This window comes from Myodes glareolus, chromosome 5, assembly GCF_982192425.1.
Source record: "Myodes glareolus chromosome 5, mMyoGla1.1, whole genome shotgun sequence".
Lineage (NCBI taxonomy): Eukaryota > Metazoa > Chordata > Mammalia > Rodentia > Cricetidae > Myodes > Myodes glareolus.
Window position 1 is genome coordinate 45,442,090 of NC_142030.1, and position 21,160 is coordinate 45,463,249.

General features: G+C 43.6%; 1 long non-coding RNA gene across 3 annotated transcripts in view; it reads left to right on the forward strand.

Moving 5' to 3' along the window:
* Positions 1 to 12,340, forward strand: part of LOC146894889 (uncharacterized) — a 26,799-nt gene extending 14,459 nt beyond the window's left edge. Inside the window, exons 2-4 of one of the 3 annotated variants that reach the window (XR_015737876.1) lie at positions 2,413 to 2,606; positions 4,022 to 4,258; positions 8,860 to 12,340. This is a non-coding gene — a long non-coding RNA (uncharacterized LOC146894889). Of the gene's footprint in view, positions 1 to 2,412; positions 2,607 to 4,021; positions 4,378 to 8,859 lie in introns of those variants that run through there. The other 2 variants (XR_015737875.1, XR_015737874.1) reach the window with 2 other exon arrangements.
* Positions 12,341 to 21,160: the final 8,820 nt, after the last annotated feature.

Genomic DNA, 21,160 nt, shown 5'->3' on the forward strand with positions numbered 1-21,160 from the left:
TCTTTAGGAGAGTGGCTCATCCAGGCATCTCACATTGTACTTCTGAAAATACTTGCAGAAGCTGCAGCAGAGGAGATGGGGTGTCCTGGGGTCGAGATGCAGCTCTACGGTAGATTGGTTGTGTATCACCTGCAAGGCTCCCACACTGCAGAAGGAGAGCAAGTGCCCTGCCTCTCTCATGGAGGGAGCAGATCCTTGAATTGACTGTCAGTTATGAAGCGATGCTCCCGAATGGAAGATAAGAAGAACACTCAGTGTGGACAAGATGTGGAGACATGCTTCCATGCTCTGAATAAAAGAAACGAGCATTAGAACTATCTGGGGCTCAGCTATGTACCAACACATACCTTCTCTTTAGCTCACAGATCCTTACTCTAGGAACCGATCCTAAGCAGATGTTTCAACAAAGTATAAAAACACACGTGGGTCTGTGTACACAGATGCACACCTGAACACACACTCCACCACACCCTATGTTTATATTAAAGCACAGTGCAGTCTTGATTTCTTATTTTCCATAGTTTAAAATTATATTAGTATATTTAGTTTGTTTGTATATATGTGTCTGAGGGTGGGAAGGGGGACACAGGCTAGGGGACCTGAGCTCAGACATGGTTTTTTTCCTTCTACCATGTGGGTTCTGGGGATTGAACTCAGGCTGGGCAGCAAGCACCTTTACCTGCTGAGCCATCTTGCCCCAGCCTTACTTTCTAACAAGTGATAATTGCCGAACAAACTGTGCTTGTTCGTACCACAAGGTCCTGGGAAGTGACATTGACGGCCATTTTATTGGCATGGGGAGACATTCGTGATGCTCTGTTAGCTGTAGCAAATATTTTTGTGGATTTATGACCCTGCATCACTAAAATTCAGTCACGGATTAATTTTTCTTCAAACACTGAACATTTTGGAACTAAAGGTGGTAAGCATGGGCATGGTAGCCACACCTTCAATCCCAGTACTGGGAAGCACAGGCAGGAGGATCTCCATGAGTTCAAGGCTAGCCTGGTCTACACAGTGAATTTCAGGAAAGCCAGGACTAAAAGAGAGACTCCATCTCAAACAAACAAACACCAAAACAACTCTCTCCCGAATTTAGGGGGGCTGGAGAGATGGCTCTGTGATTAAGAGCCCTGACTGCTCTTCCTGAGGACCTTGGTTCAATTTCCAGCAGCCACATGGTGGCTCACAACTGTCTGTTGATGTAGGTGGGTCTTCTGTATTTCTGTTGCTTTTATTGGTTAATTAATAAAGAAACTGCTTGGCCTGATAGGTCAGAACATAGGTGGGTGGAGTAGACATAACAGAATACTGGGAAGAAGGCAATGAGGCAATCGCCACGGGGGATCCAATGCCATCTTTTCTCCTCTGTGAGCAACACATGCATGTGGTACACAGATGCGCTGCAGGTAGAACACCGGTACATATATTTAATAAAAAGGTGGTAAATGCTTGAGCCCTCTTCCCTTCTCTCTGAGTCCCTTTCTTGCCAAAGAGTACTTACATTTTAAACATTTGCACTCAGTGGGGTCTTGGGGAATTCATGAGGCTAGTGGACTTGTTTTCCGTTTCTCGATGGACAAGTCTTTTTATAAAACACAGTGGTGAGGTGGTCAGAGATAGACATTTTGAGTACTTCGGTCCCAGAGGAGAGAATGGGCATCGAACACCCTCACCTGTTCTGGGCAGCGCTGACACCCAGCAGAGGGAGTCCCTCCAGGTTTCCCAGCGTGAGTGGAGGCGTTCTCCTGGGCCAGCCTTGTTCACTTTTCGGATGAACCCGGGGACAGGCCGCCTCGCTGTCACCGTCCTGCTGCTAGCTTTATGGTAATGCCGCGACGTCCCTAGAAACAGATTCCTTTTAGAACTTTAGTGTTTGACATTCCAGTCCGATTTGTCTGGTATGAAATATGTTTTTCCTCCTAAAAAGTTGTTCAAGTTTTGTCTTTCAAGACTATTTTCTCTGCCAAAAAAAAAATCATAGACCAAGTGCTTTGACATAACTTAAAATTGTCAAATAGAGTTGCTGCAGTCATCATGAGTACCGTACTCTCCTGAAATCGGTATGCTCGTGGGGAGGCTGCATGGAGCCAGTTAACACATTGGGTTGGAAAGGGTCGGGAGACTGACAGGTGTGGGCGCTATCTTTGGGGACGTGATGAGCCCGGAGGAATCAAGGCAGGTTCCAAGCACAGACACTCGTAATTCTAGCACATTCAAGTTCATCACTTCCTTTATATAATCGTCAGTGTTTGGGTCTTATTTAACGGAGATTCAATAGCCAAGGACATAGAGCAGTTTTCGATATTGTCTACTTTATGCTTTGAGTATCTGCCTTTATTATTTAAGTCTTTAATAGGAAGAATTGATTTTTTTTAATCTTTATTTTTAAATTTTATTTTACGTGTATAGGTGTTTTGCCTGCTTGTGTGTCTGTGTGCTGCTTCGATGCCTGGTGGCCCTTGAGGCCAGAAGAGGGCACCGAGTCCCCTGGGACGAGTGTTACAACTGGTTTCAAGCTGCCATGTGGGTCTTGGGAATTGAACCTGGATCCTCTGGAAGAGCAAGGAGTGCTCTTAACCACTGAGCCATCTTACCAACCCCAGGTACTGGTATTTTGTGTATAGAGAGTGCTGACTCAATTTTACTTTCCTTCCAGTAGCATTTATTAAAATAATTCTTTCTTCTCTACAGCCACATGTGGGTTATAGCTACACTCTTCTACTGTGTTGACTGTGATCCAGTCCCTTCTATGAAGTCTGCCATACAGATTCTCAACTACATTGTCTTTAGACCAAGGCTATTATTATGCATTCTAAGCAATGTTTCTTGTTAACTTGAATAATTTAACTACAAATATTCATGGCAGTTGAATTGTGTTGGATGGTATTGTTTCATTTTAATGTTATCTATTGAGACAATCATATTGTAAGATTTTAGACAATTCTGAAGCCATTTCTGACAATTCCAAACCCTCTCAGCCTCTGTGTCTCTGTGCTTCCCCTCCTCCCCTGGGAACCAAGGACCTAACAGCTACACATGCACGTACTCAGTTCCTGAACAATTACCCATACACGTATGTTTTGATTCAGTCCCCTGGGAAACGGGGTCAAAATGACCTCTTACCTCATCTGGTCTGACAATAGTTCTCCAGTCAATTATTGATATTAGCCCCTTTCGAATAAGCCAATCATAATGGTCAAGGAACAACCCCTCTTGTTTCTATGGGGCCTTCTCCTTTAAAAGTAGACTGTACCAGTTAGTCAGGGTCTCTCAGCTTCCCGAATGCTGGGGGACCCTGTCATGACAGAATTAATAGAATCCTCATGCTTTTGCATCGGCTATGGTATATGAGATGGTCTCTGGGAGCGACTCCTTCTTGGTTTGAACACTAGAGTCCAACAATATTTTGTTGGGAGCTGCAGACCCTCAGAATCTGAACTTTTTATAACCTCTTGCCTGCTGGAGCAAACAACTTGTTTTTCTATGCTTGGAGCTGCTTTGAACCAGAAACCCTCATGACTTCCTGATTACAAGGAGTTGGTTTCTGGTGGGCTTGCAGTGGAAAATCCCAAGAGCTAGGGCGTGACCACTAGTCAAGAGAACACTATATATGCTGCCCTGGAACACAATAAAATTGGTATTCTTGTTTCAAGAATGACTTGTGTCTGTCTGTGTTCTTTAATTCCAAGACCCTTGCCCGATTACAGTTCCGGGTGCTGCAGGCACCACAGATTTCAATATTTTTGTTTCTTAGATTTGTAAATATCTTCTCAAAGAATCAGTTTTGGTTTTATTTGTTTTGTTTTTCTTATACATTTATGCTCTTGTCTTCAGTCTTTATTATTATCATTAGTTTATGGATCCCTGGTTCGTACATTCAGCATCTGTGCTTTCTTCTTTATTGCGTGCGGGATGTGGTACATGCTAGCTGAGTGCACTACTACTGAGCTATGTGCTAGCCCCAATCTTATTTTAGTTACTCGCCTAACAAGTTGGTCCTCTGGCTTCTTCCTTTCAGATCCTGGGAAGAAAGACAAAGCAGAGAAGGCAATCCTGCTGTGCTCTCCCTCACATCTCACTGATGTGTGCCTGGCCTGCCTTGTCATCACAGAGCCAGGCAAAGGCGGAGGAAGTGCTACAGGAGAAGGTTCCAGAAAAGCAGTAGAAACCACCTGGATGGACACCTGGGAAGAGGGCATCAGATCCCCTGGAGCCAGAGTTACAGGCAGTTCTAAGCTATTGGATGTGAGAGCTGGTAACCGGATACAGGTCCTTAACAAGAGTAGGGTGTGCTCTTAACTGCTTTCCATCTATTTCCCTAAAATTGAGTTTTAAGTGCGACAGAAAAAAACATTAAAAAAATTGTTATATGAATGAGCCTTTGATCTCTGGGTCCAGCATCTGATCCAGAGTTTGGTCCGTTTTCATAAAGCAGAGGGAGGGAGACGTGTAGGGAAGAGAGGGAGGTGGCCCAGTGTGTTCTTGGAAAGACCTTCTTTTTCTTAGTCTTGAATTTGAGAAGGCGCGGGAGGACTGTGTCGCTGATGAGGAGTCACACGTGTCCCAGGCCTTCCTTGCACTGAGTACGAAGCTGAGAATGCTCTAGAACTGCCCATCCTGCAGCACCTCCAGAGGCTGTGGTACAGATGGGCACCGCCACAGCAAGCAAGAATTCATGCTTCGATTCACTGTGCTCGATGGTTTATCGATACCTAGGAGATTAAATGTGCTAATTGTTCTCTTCAAACTTCCCAAATCACTTTTCAGAAAATTGCCAGGCAAAGCAAAGGCCAAAATTTTGAAATGTTTCTGATTTCCTAACCAGATACCGACCATGGAATAAATACTGATTACTTATTTAAGAAAAAAGAAAACTGACCCATGATAATTTTCCTGTTAACGTGATATGATGCTGTATTTCATCACACATGTGTTAGGTGTCGAGATCAAATCTGGGAGACTGGTAGAACCGTTACTTCAGGTATGGACATTTCTTCATGCGGGGAACATTCAGAACCCCCTATAGGCTGCTTAAAACCATGCTTAAACTTAGCTGTGGTGAAGCAGGGTGACCCTTCTGTGTTAGATCTAGCTCATCAGAACCAGTGTCTGCACTCTGCACTCCAGCCCCTCAGAGCCCTCTCTCCACCAGCGCCCACCCTCACCAGGCTCTGATAACCACGATTCTGTTTTCTACTTTTATAAGCTAAAGTGTGCACGAGTGAGAATATCCAGCGTTCATCTTTCTGTACCAACTTACTTTACCTAACACGACACCATCTAGCTCCATCAACTATGCAACAAATGATAGGACTTCTCTTATTTTTGTGACAGAATAATAATCCATTGTATACACAGTTCATTTCTTTATCTAATCAACTGGCAGTAGACACGAGTTGCTGCCATGCGTCGGCTCTTAAACACAAAGCACAAGAATTTCTTTGATTTTTTTTTTTTTGAGACAGGGTTTCTCTGTAGCTTTGCCTCCTGTCCTGGAACTAGCTCTTGTAGACCAGGCTGGCCTTGAGCTCACAGAGATCCGCCTGCCTCTGCCTCCCAAGTGCTGGGATTAAAGGTGTGCGCCACCACTGCCCAGCTAATGATATACTTTTGAAATACTTTTTGAAAATTTAAACTTTTATCATTTAAAAATTGTATGTCTACACTTTTTGTATGTTGACGGCTTTCACCTGTCACCTCCCCACCACCCTGGGTGCATACTCATACCGCTATGCAAATCTCTTTCTTGAATTCATGTCTATGTGTTTTGTGACCCACCAAGATTAACCCAGGTCACCTTTGTGACCATGGGTATGGTGCTATCAGTTGGAGCCACAATTAAAGCCACCGATTCTTCTTCCAGAATTAACCAATAGCCATAGCTTAGGGGTATAGGAAGTCTCTGGGAGTTCCTTTCCTTCCTTGACTGGTTGTTGATAGGGTCAGTCTTGGGCCGCTGGGCTTGGAGCAGGTAATCATAGTTGCGGTGAGTTAATAATCGCAATAGCTATGTCCAGTGTGGGAATGATGTTTTGAAACCCTTTTCCTTATTTTCAACCTTTTATATATTTCCCTCCCCTCTCCCACAGTGTTCCCTGAGCCCTAGAGGGGAAGGCATAAGTGATTGTTTACAGCTGGCTCTATGTCTGTCACTTGCTCGCCACTGTCCATGAAGGTGGGGGCTCTGGGCACACGCACTTGCTTTTCTCGCGATTGCTCCAGGCTTCGGTCATGACTGCTGGGTGCAGAGTATGAGAACTTGTCTGTCACCCTACCCTCAGTGGCCTTTGTTACACTTGTCTGGTTTTCAGTTTTCGTTTGGACCGGGGTGAAGTTTTATTCTGCATTCCGCTGATGCTGGCCCGGCGTCTCACAAACCCTTGGCCGTCGGTGCCTCTTCCTTTGAGAAATGTCGCCTCACACTCTTTGTGCCTTTTAAAGTTGGACCACCCTCACGGTTCTGCTCACCCACACTTGTTCTATGCTGCGGTCTCCTGATATTTGTGTTCCTTTCTGCCATCTCTCCTATGCCACAGTTACTGTTATACCCAATGCTTGCTTTTATTTCCTCACGTTTTCCGATATCTTTGACTTTTATCTTATTGAATTTTAGATCTTCAGAGAGAGTGTCCTATCAGCCTGCGCCGTGTCCTTTAGAATTTCATCAAAGGTCTGGGATTGGTAAATCCATTCAGTCTTTGTTTGTTTGAATTGACTTGAATTTATCCTTATTCTTGAAAGAAACTCGCGGTTTCAAAACTGTCATGTTTCTTTAAGCACACAGATCACAACTATTGTTTACTTTTCATTGTGCATCTCCAGCTCAAGCGGAGGTGAGGGTGGGTGGGTGGGTGGGTGGGGGAGTCTCTGAGGGTTCCTCATGCAGGCTGCTGTCTCCCCTGCCTCTCCTTTGTGCTGCATGACTGCTCTGTGTTTTCTGCTCATTTTCCTTGGCACTGTATCTACAGGTTTGTTTGTTTTTTTTTCCCCCCCAGAGAGGATTCATGTTTGCTTCTGCAATTTGCCTTGGTATATTGATAACCTGAGACTAACCTATTAAATTCTGTACTTGATGAAAATATCCTAGCAACCCTTTGTTGTACACAATTGAAGTACAGTAATAAAAATAAATTCTACATGAGGTATATGTGTTTACCAGACAGTGTCAAGAATTTGGATAGAATGTCTCTGTGAGTGCTGGTCTGTAGTAGTTTCAAAAGTAAAAGTTATTGAACACTTTCCTTCAATATACCAAGACGTAACAGACAAGCTGAAACAATCATTTCACTTTGTTCTTGTCCCTTTCTGTGGGAGGGTCTAATTAAACTCCCCCATGGGGCATTTCTGGGTTTTCTCCCTCACTTCTCTGTAGCATTGAGTTTCACGTTCTGTCTCTTCAGGTTGCTGCGTCTATTTAAATATTAATAGCATCAGAATCACCAGGAGGCTCTTTTGTTTCTTGATTTCCAATCCCTCCTTCTTACCTCGTGTTTACAACTTGTTGTGGTTTAAATGTGAAATGTGGCCCACAGATTCTATGTTTTTTATTCTTTGGTATGTTTGTTGTTGTATTTGAGACAGGGTCTGATGTATGATGCAGCTTAGGCTATCGTGAGGATGACTGTTAATCCCAAATATGGGAGGAGAAAGACCACTGACCTAAGTCATCATGACCAAATTAATTAAAGCAATCAATTAATTAAATCAAGCTTTTCCTCTCTTTTAAATCCAACTACACAGACTGCTTCCCCCTAAGGTGGGGTTCGCTAGCTCAGCATTGGATGTGAGGAAGACAAGACTTTCATAGTTTAAGGGTAGGGGGTTTCCAAAGGCAGGATTTGTTGGGCAAAATGGGCAGGGTTACAGGAGCAGAATTATAAGGGTAACGAGTTAGTCCTAATGACCTCCTGAAACAAAGACATAGGTTGCAAGGTGGGCATAACAAGGCAGTCAGAACAATGTAGTCATAGTTGATCATATAACCTTTGAAACAAAGATAAGAATGCAAGATAGTTATAAACAACTTTTTGAAGCAAAGATATGATTACCATTCCTGGAACAGGCAGTAGAGAACCATTTGTAGTTAAGGTTATAGGTGGGGCATAGCCAAATCCTTGAGAACAGAGGTTTACAGCCGACAATTCCCAATCCCAGAGAACTTAGACAACAAAGAGGGCCCTAAGAGAGACATACATGGATCTAATCTACATGGGAAGTAAAAAAGACAAGATCTCTTGAGTAAATTGGGAGCATGGGGGCCATGGGAGAGGGCTAAAGGGGAGAGGAGAAGAGAAAAATATATAACTCAATAAAAACAATTAGAAAAGAATAAAGCAACACTTAGAATCATAAAGAAGAAACATAGGTTTAGTCATAAACAGGAATGCACTTAGTTTGTCTTTACTATAAGATGCCTTTAAGCCTAGGATGGAGGAAAGCTGGTTTTTGATGACCTTGAACTTCTGATTTTTTGCCTCCACATTAGGAGGGCATAGGATTACAGGAAGGCAACCCCATTCCGGTTTATGAGGGCTTGGTGCCTGATAGACTCGCACTCTACCCACCAAGCTACACTCAGAGACCCCAACAGGCTCATGCATTTGCACCTTTGGTCCCTAGCTGGTAGCCCCGTTCTGTGATGTAGAACTTTGGGGACATGGTGCCCAGATAGCCTCTGGCATCAGCTTAAGCTCTCTGCTCTGATTTCTGGTCCACCAAGATGTAACAAGCCTTGCCTTGAGCTCCTACTGCTGACGAGGGAACCCATCTCTATGCCTTTCCCGCCGTGATAGGTTAGATAGAGTTTGAAACTCTGAGCCCACATGAATCCTTTATTCTTTTCGTTGCTTCCCTCAGAGTGGCGAGAAGACACACTTCCATCAGAACGAGCTTCCCAAACTGAAGACGGATGAGGGTTGCTCACACAGAGGAGACAGCGACATGCAAGCAGGCAGGTTCACGGCTGTCGTTTGCAGCCAGCGTCTCGTCTCGCCCCAGCAAAGGCACTGCTTCTGCTCTATTGCTTCCGTTCTTCAGCCACGCTGGATCACTCGTCAGTTCCTGACTATGGTGTGTCTATGGCCATATGCTTGTGTTAGCACCCACTGTGGCCCTGTCTAGACACCCGTGAACCTCGTGACCAGGCTGAGTGAGAAAATTTACTGTGTGTGTGTGTCTGTATGTATATGTGCATATACACTTACGTCATGGCACACATCTTGGGGAGTTTGTGAAGTCAGTTCCCTCCTTCCAGTGAGTGGGTTCTGAGAATCAAACTCAGGCTCTCAGACTTGGTGGCAAGAGCCTTTACTGCTGAGCCGTTTTGCTGGCTTTAGCATGCCGGGATCCTCGGTGTGTACCATCAACCCTGGCTTTAGCACGCTGGAATCCCTGGTGTGTGTCATGACACCTGGCTTTAGCATGCTGGCATCCTCGGTGTATGCCATGACACCTGGCTTTAGCACGTTGGGATCCTTGGTGTGTGTCATGACACCTGGCTTTAGCATGTGCGTCGGTTGCTATAAGATTTTGAATGTCTTTGGGACACTTTCAGATCTGCAAGTGCTTTCCATGTATACCACAGCACACTGTCACCCGTGTCACAGTGCAACCTGAGAGTGTGGAACAGGGGCCTGCCACAGCCATATCTATTCTGTCTGTGGGCTTGTGTATGATCTGTATTGATATTTTGCTTTCTGTAAGGTGCAAATGTCACCCCAAATACATTGTCCCAGAATGTTGGCTAAGAAAGAAACAGAAACGGGGAGAGAAGCCAACCACAAAAAAATAACATTCTCACTGGAGCCTAAGTTCCAGAAATAACTTCGATAGCCAAAGAACAAATGTTTGCAAGGAAAAACATGCATTCAGCCTCCGCTTGGGCTGGTCCCCGTGCTTTGGGGAACTCAGACTTGAGGCCCAAGTTGTAGGCATTTGGACATAATGGGTACCATGGAGACGCTCTGTGCAGAAACATTAAAAAGAATCCACTTCCTTAGAACTGAGCAGCAACCCTTAGCCGACAGGAGTGCTTGGTGAGGACAGAAATAGCTTCTGTGCTCCCGAGGGCTTTCTGCTTCTCCCTTCCATTATTCGCCATCTTCACAACTCACCTCATCTATTTACTTAAAATGGGACTCCAGACGCCAGGCAGCCCAGCCTCCCCAGCTTGCGCAGCCCCCTCCCCCGTGAAAGGGAGGCTTATATAACTTGTTTTCAACTGTGCAGACGGTAGAAGATTCACATGTTCAGGCTGGTGAGCTTCCTGGACAGAATTTGAAAGTGTTCATCTGAAGTTTATCCAGACAGGAAGCCCAGCTGAGAGCAGAAAGGAGCCAGGCTCCCAGGGGAGGAAGGCTGAGAGAGACCCACTTGGCCAGGGCAGATCTGAGCTGCGCTACTCCCCTCAGGGAGGGTCCAGACCTTCGTTTGACTTAGGCGGTCCCCGGTGTGGGTGACAATATCAGGAGTGCTTACTGGCTCCTGTGACTGTGTCGGAAGCTACCCTGGCACTGCCAGGTCCAGACACTCTTGGTGCTCAGGGGCCTGATGCTGCCGCAAAGAGCCGGGTAAAATGGCCACCACCCTATGGCTCTGATGGGCTTGATGGGAGAGGCTGTTGTCATTGCTGTTGCTGGGGCCCTGCTGGGGTTGCTCCTGAACATCCATGTAGCTGTTTGGCATGTTGTTCTGGTGGCTCTGCCTGTCACATGGGGCTTGACTCCTTGATAGAGCTCCCTAAGAGAACTGGCAGACTTGAGGGTTTTTTTCTGACATGGTCCCTTGATCATGCAACCCATCTGTGTCAACACCATTACCAACCCATTGATTGTAACATGAGGGGGCCAGCTTGTTGGGGTTTCCCATCCCGCCCGGTACCCAACAGCCGGCAAATCCCAAAGAGAATCACACACAAGACTCCATAAGGTTATAAACTGATTGGCCCATTAGGTCAGGCTACTTATTAGCTCTTATAACTTATGTTACCCCATTATCCTTATCTATGTTAGCACATGGCTCCGTACCTTTCTCAGCTAGGCAAGTTACATGCTGCCTCTTCAGTGGTCTGCACAGGAATGGCGAGAGAGCTTCTGCTTTCAGAATACTCCCAGTCTTTTTGCTCCACCCCTACTTCCTGTCTGGCTTTCCCGCTTATACTGCCTGCCTGGCCAATCAGCATTTTATTAAAATATGATTGACAGAATACAGACAATTCTCCCAAGGTTTTGTAGCTAAAGCTGAGTCAGGAAGCCTCTCTTAGATGAGAGCGCTTGCTTGCCTCTAGCAAGCAGAGCAGACCCAAGAAATTGCTGCCACCAAGAAAACATGCTTTCCCAAGCTTTTTAAAGCTTTTTGTGGATTTAGTTATCTACGTCTGGGCGCCATATGTAACATGACGGGGGCCGGCTTGTTGGGGCTTCTGTCCCGCCCGGTACCCCAACAGCTGGCAAATCCCAAAGAGAAATTATACACAGGACTCCATTAGGTTATAAACTGATTGGCCCATTGGGTCAGGCTTCTTATTAGTCCTTGTAACTTATATTAATCCATTATCATTATCTATGTTAGCCATAATGGCTCAGTACCTTTTCCAGCGGGGGCAGCTGTATGTTGCTTCTTTAGTGATCTGTGCAGGAGTGGCTGAGGAACCTCCTTGCTTCCCAGAATTTTCCTGTTCTCATTGCATCACCTCTACTTCCTGTCTGGTTTTCCCGCCTATACTGCCTGCCTGGCCAATCAGCGTTTTATTAAAATATGATTGACAGAATACAGACAATTCTCCCGCATCAATTGATACTCGATGGAAGAAGACACACAGTTCATCTGTCAGTGTAGGAGGTGGGGCATGGACAATTGAACTACACAATAGCAGACATATGTATCCCACACAACCTTATACGATGTATCATACTATTATAAGTCTCCATGTTTTATAGATGAGGAACTCTAGATTCAGAGCAATTTAGGCCACACAGCTATTAGGTGTTTGGGAAAGTGTGTAAACCGAAAACTGTCTCCAGGCATCTGCTCCCTGTGTTAAGCTTCATGTTTTAATGGCCTAAACGTTGCCTCACATGTTTGTCATTGTTCGGAGCTGCAGACCCTCAGACCCTGAACTTTCTATGACCTTTGCCTGCCGGAGTCAACAACTTGTTCTCCTGTGCTTGCAGCTGCCCTGGGCATGAGACCCTCATGAGTTCCTGATGGCAGGGGAGTGGTTTCTGGTGGGCTTGCAGCTGAAAAGTCTCGAGAGCTGGGGTATGGCCATTAGCCAAGCAGAGCCCTATATAAGCTGCCCTGGAACACAATAAAATGAGCATTCTTGTTTCAAAGATGACCCATGTCTCTGTCTGTGTGTGTGTGTTTCAATCTCCAGCCCCTTGCCCAACTAGTGAACCATCCCGTGGTGCAGGTGCCACAGGTTTTGGCGCTATTTTGTATTTGGGAAACTCCACCCATCATAGATGCTAGAATGTGAAGTGTAAATGAAGTATTCTGCCAGCCCCTTTAAAATTAGGACACTGGCCTTTGGGTGTAGTCATTACCTTAGGCAGAGCATCATTTTGGGTGAGGTTATCTCAGAGGAAGTCTGGGCCACTACTCAGGTAGCCTGGACCATCTCAGAACTGCACAATGCTGAGGGGACTATGGTGACTTCTGTGAGGTTGAACAAACAAGGAATAGATGGGCTATTTTAGAAGTTGTGAGCTGGTCATTAGCCAGGCAGTGTAGGCTGAGCTTCTTGTCCATTTGGGCACAGGGAGTCACAGAGAGGGGTGTGGAGCCTTTGTGACTGGGATAGATGCTGTTCGCCATGATCCCAGCTAGACAGAACAAAGTACAGGGCAAAGCTGGATCCTCAACCAGGACATGGAGGAGACCAGGAGGTACCAGATGGCGGAAGCCAAGATGGAGTTACAGACCCTGGGGGAGTAACTATGGGAATTATTCTTCCTCAATCCTTTCCTCTTTTCAGTGTAATGTTCTAGAAAGGGACCTAGACCAGAAGATAGATGAAGTATGGTAAAATCCCTACCTTGTATGGAAACTGTTGATGTACACAGAGAATCATCTAACTGGTAGCCACGGTCAGTTTGAGTAGAACTCTAAATGTCTCTCCACCTGTTCTCTCCTCTTTTCTGTAAGGGTGGTGCCTGGGGTGCGGCAGCCCTTTCCCTGGCTCCCTTGCAGCTAGGTTGACCCACAGGATACTTCAGGCTTTCAGGTCCTGTTTCTAAGATGACAACTTGATTTTTCCCTCTCCTTTTCCAGAGGCAGGGAGATGGTAACAGTTTGAGTAGATAGCTCAAACAGAGATGGAAGTTACCCACTAATGCAGTCTTACTAGTTTATTTCCCTTGGTTATTATGGCAGGGTAACCTTTTAACCTTCAACTAATAGTGTCCCTGTGAGGGAAAAGGAGGGCTCCTTGGTAAATGTTAGTTAGAGTGGCGTTGTCTTCTGTGGCCAAAACTGATAGAGTTGGTAAAATAAGCAGAGCCTGACTTTTTCTACTCTTTGCTTCCAGAATGTCTCTGGCTGGGGAAAAAGTCTGGATTAGTGTTGCCAGAAAAAATATAGTAGACTCAGTTGAACTTCATTTCAGATGGGTGTAGTTTTTCTTTTGTATAAATATTTTGTGGGCTATTTGGGATGTTTGTGTGCTATTTTTTTCATTATTAATCTGGATTCCCATTTAATTAAGGCATCCTGTATTTTTATTCGCAAAGTCTGGCATCTCCAGCCTGTATTCAAGGTCCTGCAGGACCTGAAGAGTTAAACCCCCATCCAAAGCTGTTCTCTCTTCATCTACAGTGTCTCACACAGCAGGAACTCAAGGGAAAAGCAACTTATGCCTCTGGGAGAACGATGATAAACTAGGCAAGGATCTGCTGACATTTGAAACCCATAAAGTCTCACAGTTGTGCATGCTTTTGACACTTTTAATTTGTCACGATCAAAGATAATTGGCATTTCCATTCTTCCACACCTTGGATAGGTCACCTGCTGATTTGGTGAATGCAACAAATTCCAGCAATGCTTTTCATTTTCTCATGTTTGAAGAGCACAGATTTCACAAACATGAGTCTTACAGATGATGGAATGCAATCCCTTCGCTGCTTCCAATTTAAAAGTCATATGGATTTTAAAATAGGGAAATCTTATAAGACACACACCTTAGTTTTCAGCTTTATCAGGTTCCTGGGCTGACTCAGGTCATTCATTAGGATGTTTCTTTGTGGAGCTTCCTGTTAGAGCCTTGGTAATGCTGATGCTATTGATGGTGGCTCATCTTGTCCCTGCACCTGTCACTGCTGGGAATGGAATCACCCCTGGGAGCTGAAGACCTTGAACCATGGCCTATTTTCAGGTCCTGCCTTCTGTCAGTCTTTCTCTGAGTTTTTATTGAAATTCTTGACCTTGGCTTGTGGTCCTTTCCTGGTATCCTCTACTTTTTCTACTGTTATTCTGCCCATCCTCTTCACTGAGGTCATGGTGTCCTGGCTTGGCTGCTTCCTGGGAGGGCTTCACTGCAGAGGACCACAGCTGGTGTGTACCACAGACACCTCTTTTTCTCAGGAGCCTCCAGCAAAAGTTCTGATACTATACCACGACATTAACTTGAACATCTTTTTTGAGCCTGCCACCCACTCTGAGACCGAGCCTCATTGTATATCTCAGGCTTGCCTTAAACTCAGTATGTAGCATGAATAATAAAATCCCAGAGACAGATATTGGGGTTCAATCCCAAAATTATCAAAGCAAAGCAGCCAAACCACTAGAGAAGTCTTCCCTCTACCAAGGCTGGGTGATCGCAGACTAAGCAGACTAAGCCTCTCTCTCCTCCCATTTTATACTCCCTCTAGTGCTGGGGTTAAAGGCCTCACTCCCTAGTACCAGAATTAAAAGTGTGAGCCACCACCACCTGGATTTGTTTCAGCATTGATCTTGTGCCCAGGGTGGTAGCCCAGGGTGGTCTTGAGCTCACAGAGATCTATCTGTCTTTGCCTACCAAATCCTAGGATTAAAGGTGTATGCTACTACTGCCTGACCTCTAGTGGGCTTAGCTTTGCCCTTCTGATCTTTAGGCAAGCTTAATTTATTAAAACATCAATAAAAATTACTATATTTCCCATTTTTTGTCTAAAATAAAAAAAAGGCTATAACTAATACAAGAAAAACTATATGCAGTAAGCACAATAACTATATACAATGCATACAGACAATAAGTACACCAACAGTGTCTTATACAGTTGTATTTAAAGAAGATTAGATAAAATACTTTATATATTATATTCTATCTTGGTGATTCCAAAGTCTTGTGCTAATTTACTTTCTGTCATAACTTGCTTTCTGTGTCAGGTAAACAAGGAAAACTGTAACTATCTAGTCTTCAACTTCTTCAGAGACCCAAGAAAGAAATAATATTAACTGAGTAAGCAGGAAATGCAAGCCAGCAACTTCCAAAAATGTGAGAAATGGAAGAAACAACTGGCTGCCTGGACAGTCACCCAAAGTTTCTCTGCACCATTGTGGCATCTACCTGGGGCCTATAGACCTAATATATCCAACAGACTCTTCTGTAAAGCAGGATATTCTAAAGGGCTGTCCCTCATTGTCTTGATAATGTTTGGCAGTGACTTTCTTTAGTGTCCTGCTCATCCAATTAAGACAGCATACTCTCAGGGGTCAAGGTAAGGGCATTTTCTTGTCCAGGGACTTATTCTTGCCACAAAGAAAGTAAACTCCATGTGGCATTTTTTTCGATGTCCATTATCTTCTCTGAAGTAGATTGGTGCTGCCAGGAGCAGAAATGTCTCATTACCATAAAAGGAAGAATCTAGGTTATTAAAACATCTTAAATGCCATATTCTGTAGATCTCTGAAGTGTTTGAAGATGACCTGCCTATCTAAACTATATCTTTGTTTGACCTTGAAAACATATTTAACATGACTACAAGTCTGATTGCAATAGGTGACTAATTTCAAATCTGCATTTCCTTATTATCCTAAAGAGTTGATAATAATAATTTTCAAAGACTAGGAAGCAGGTGTTTCAATAAACAAAGTTTAAAGCCACTTGTGGGTCTATATACACATAGATACACATCTGAGCACACTCTACACAGCACTCTCTGTTTCTACTAATTAAAGCACAGTGCAGAGTACCTTCCTGTACCAAAGACACTGTAACAGCAGCGGAGGTTCTCTGTAGGCGCCAGCTTGACTTCTCCTCGTTCAGCAACTTGTGTAGGTGTTGTCTTCAGCATTGAGGCCTTGCTATCAATTTTTGGAGAGCAGCCTGTTGTCTTGGAAATAGTTTGGGCTGTATGAGGATTCCTAAGGAACCCTTTTGTCCAACAACACAATTAGGTATAACCCAATCCCAGCACTGGAAACTGGAAACTTCATTTGGTGACAAGAGATATGTACTTGGGACTCATCTCCTCCTTTCTGACAGTTTCATTTAGATTGCCTTCATATATGTGCACGTATATATGCTTCTACTACATTAGGTTTCCATACTACTCCTTAAGTGACCCTTACTTTAAACAGTCTCTCCCCACATTTTCTACCTTCTCATGTTATCCCCTCTACTTCCTCATTTGACCGTCCTGCTCCAGCCTCCCCCATCCATCCATGGCTATCTATCTGATTTCGCTTTCCTAATGGGATCTGTCTCTCCACCCCTCTTATTTCCACAGTAGTTGTACAAGTTTGCACTCCCTCCTGCAATGGTTGAACGTTACTCTTACTCCACACCCTCTCCACCATGAGTTGCTGCTTGTTTTCTGATCTTAGCCATTTTGACAGGTGTAGGATGAAGCCTCAAAGTAGTTTTGATTTGCATTTCCCTGTTGGCTAAGGGCTTTGAACATTTCTCAGCCACATGAATTTCCTCTCAGAGAATTGAATTCTCTGTTTAGATCCATTTTTAATTGGGCTATTGGTTTCTTGATATCTAGTGTTTTGAGTCCTTTATATATTTTGGATAATAACCCTTTATCAGATTTGGAGTTGGTAAATATCTTTTCCCATTCTGTAGGCTGCTGCTTTGTCCAAATGATGATGTCCTTTACCTTATAGAATCTTTAAGTTTTATGAGGTATCATTTATTAATTTTTGATCTTAGTGCTTGTGCTATTAGTGTTTTGCTCAGAAAATTGTCTCTTCTGCCAATGTTTTCAAGGCTATTCCCCACTTTCTCTTCTATCAGGTTCAGTGTATCTTGTTTTATGTTGAGGTCTTTGATGCTTTTGGAGTTGAATTTTGTGCAGGGTGATAAGTAGGGATTGTTTTGTATTCCTCTATATGTAGTTATCCACTTTGACCAGCATCGTTTGTTGAAGATACTAGCTTGTTTCCAATGTGGATTTCTGGCTTCTTTACAAAAAAATCTGGTGTCTGTCCATAGTTATGTGGAATTTTGTCTGGACCTTCAATTCTATTCCACTTATCCATATCTCTATTTTATGCCAATACCATGCTGTTTTTATTATTATAGCTTTGTGGTATAACTTGAAGTAGGAATAAAGTGATATCTCCTGTAGTTCTTTTATCATTCAGAATTGTTTTAGCTGTTCTGTTTTTTTGTTTAAATATGAAGATAAGATTTGCATTTTGAGATCTGAGAACAGTTGTGTTGGAATTTTGATGAGGATTGCATTGAATTTGTAGACTGAGATTCTGTCTTCCACCTCTTGTATTCTGCTAGTTATGCTTGCATTTGTGGTTTCTGATCATTTTCTCATGATTTCTGTTTTTATAATTTCCTCAGTTTGTGTTTTCTTTCTTGTCTCTATTTTGGTTTTCAAGTCTTTAATTGTTTCTTTCATCTGTTTTATTACTTTTGCTTGGTTTTCTTTAAGGGCTTTGTTGATTTCTTCCGATTTTTTGTCTTTTTCTTCATTTCTTTTAGGGATTTTTTATTTCCTCTTTAAGGGCTTCAGACATTTTCCTAAAGTTATTTTTCAGTTTATTTTCTTCTGCTTCATTTGTGTTGGAGTGTTCAAGTCTTGTTGTTGTAGAGTCACTGTACTTCCCTTGCAAACAGAGCCTATCTGAAAAAATGCTGTTACCAAGAAGTTGCACTTGGCTCTCATTTTTGTGGGTCTAGAAGCCTTTTAAAAAATACTTTCTTAAACTTTACATGGAAATTCTTGCCCCACACTAGTGTGTCAATCTGTTGGGGGGTGGCTTGTTTGTTCCTGGTTGCCCAGAACTAAAATAACCACTCAGAAACTATATTATTTAAATCACTGCTTGGCCAGTCAGTTAAGTGTATTGCTAGATAGCTCTGATATCTTTGGTTAACCTATTTCTATTCATCTGTATATCGCCACATGGCTATGGTTTACTGAAAAGGTTCTGGTGCATCTGTCTCCAGTGGGACTACATGGCTTCTCACTGACTCTGCCTTCTTTCTCCCAGCATTCAGTTTAGTTTTCCTGCCTAACTCTACTCTACCCTACCACAGGCCAAAATAGTTTCTTTATTCACTAACCAATAAAAGTAACACATATACAGAAGGACTTCCCATACTATTTACTGGAAATTGTAGGTAGGATAAAACAATGAGTGGGGTCAAGGAAGCTTGAAGGGGGAGATATGTGTGACCCAACAGGAGAAGAGGGCAGAGAGGAAATGGAAGGCCACAGCAGATGGTCTGCTGTAGATTGGGGATGAGACTGGGGGATTAGATTTGGGAAGTGGAAGGAGAGGAGAAGAACTGCAATCAGTCAACCTGCTTTCCTGGCATCCTTCAAGGCTGGTGTGCAGACTGTATCTTTTAAGGCTGGAGTCCAGACTGCATCCTTTGAGGCTGGTGTGCAGACTGCATCCTTTGAGGCTGGGTCCAGACTGCATCCTTTGAGGCTGGTGTGCAGGCTGCATCCTTTAAGGCTGGGGTCCAGACCACATCCTTTAAGGCTGGGGTCCAGACTGATTTCCTTAAGGCCTCTTTGTAACATGACAGCCAGCTTGTTGGGGTTTCTGTCCCGCCCGGTACCCCACAGTCGGCAAGTCCCAGAGAAAATCAATCACAGAGAGATCTCTATAAGTTATAAAGCTGATTGGCCCATTAGGTCAGGCTACTTATTAGCTCTTATAACATATATTACCCCATTATCCTTATCTACATTAGCCATTGGCTTGGTACTTTTTTCAGCTGTCAGCTCACATGTTGCTTCTCTGTGGTCTGGGCAGGAATCGCGGAGGAGCTTCCTGCTTCCCAGAATATTCCCAGTCTCTTTGCTCCACCTCTACTTCCTGTCTGGCTTTCCCGCCTATACTGCCTGCCTGGCCAATCAGCGTTTTATTAAAATACATGATTGACAGAATACAGACCTCTTAGGGCAGTTTCTGTCACCATGACTCAGTTCTGCTGCTGTGTAGCAGGAGCCATTGACAGCACATTGAGAGATGAGAATAATATGTTTCAATAAAACTTTATTTACAAAAAATAGATGGCAAACTAGATTTGGTAACAAGTCTTACTATATCCTTGCTTTCAATAAGATTGTATCAATTTGCAATGAGACAGAAAATTGTTTTTCTATAAATTAAGGGCTATAGATACAATGTATAGGGCTTGAAAACACATTTTTAAATTCTTCAGAGGCACTGTATTAAGTTACTTTTTTTCATTTGCTCTGACAAATACATGATGTAAACAACTAAGGAAGGATGAATTTTAGTGGCTTATAGTTTGAGGAGATACGGTTCGTCCTGGCATGAAAGGCCTGTGGTTGGAGCCTGAGGCAGCTGCTCAAGTTATATCTATGGTTAGGAAGCAGAGAGGTGAACATTAGAGATCAGCTCAGTTGGTCCTTTGCTTTTGATTCCCAGCTCACAGAAGTTGGCCTTGAAGACGAACTATCACAGGCTCTGAGAGTCCCCTGTGGTCTGGTTTTGTTCTAATTAGCTGCAATTCCTGGTTTAGACACTTTCTTCCATGGAAGAAACGTAATTCTTTCACGTATTTCATATTTTCTGCTTCTGCACTTGTTTGGTACGAATACATCATACAAATAATTTTTTGAAAATAGCATTTATTATTTGTTTGTACAAAGAATACTTTCAGAGTGCATTTGCAGCCTGAATAGGAGAGCAAAGGACTGCTACCATTTCTATTCCAGGCTGGTGCTAAAGTTTCCTATTATTATTTTCTTTAAATGGAAGCTCACAGTTCTTAATCTTAAAAGCAAATTCATAGTTGGAATACTACTTAGGGAACAACCGGTTGTTTGATTAGGTAATTCCATGTTTCAGATGCAGTTATTTCAATGAGAGTTGCGATGGGGAATCGCCTCAACTTACTTTCTCTGACTTGGCAGTGGTGATGGTGAGGGATGGAGAGAAGCTGAGTACAGCTACCTTTAGCTATTAACGTGAGTGGGCAGAAAAACATGCTCTGTCAGTGTTTGAAAACCAGAAGGGACTCCTCTGGTTTTGGCCACCTTCCAAAGTCAAGTAAACAGAACTGATCTATCTTTCCAGTCCACTCGCAATACGCTTTGGGGTTATTCTGAGGCTCCACCTTCTGCGGTTCGGGGGAAGTGATTTCCAGGTCGTTCTGGGTTGTACAATGCGTCTCTTAGTTGGTTGTGTCTTTTCTTGACTCTGTTATAAAATGTGACCCACGTTGAAGCATCTGTCGGCCTCCCTCTTCCTTTTCTCTGTCTGTGTTGAGAAAAGGCTCCTGGACTTTGGGGCCACAGGGGTCCTTTGCACTCTAGAAATTGTTGAGAGTTACAAAGAGCTTTGGTTTATAGGAACTGTGTCTGTCAACACATTCTATAAAAGCCATCTCTGTATAATTTATTAGAAATAGCAATTATAGGTTGGGTAGTGGGAGGCAGAGACAGGTAGGTCTCTGAGTTCAATGCCAGCCTGGTTTGTAGGTCAAGTTTCAGGACAACCAAGGCTACACAGAGAAACTCTGTCTTGATAAAAAAACTAAAAAGAGGAAAAAAGCAATTGTAGATCTATTTCCACCATTAATAATAGGTGCACCACTAATAATATATATTTAGTGTAAGCCCCTCAAGGTACTTAAGTGGCCAGGACTCTCCCCTGAGGACCTCCAACTGCCAGGTTCTATCCACAGAACACTCTTACTGACCTAACAGCTGGACCCACCCCTGCCTTACAGAGT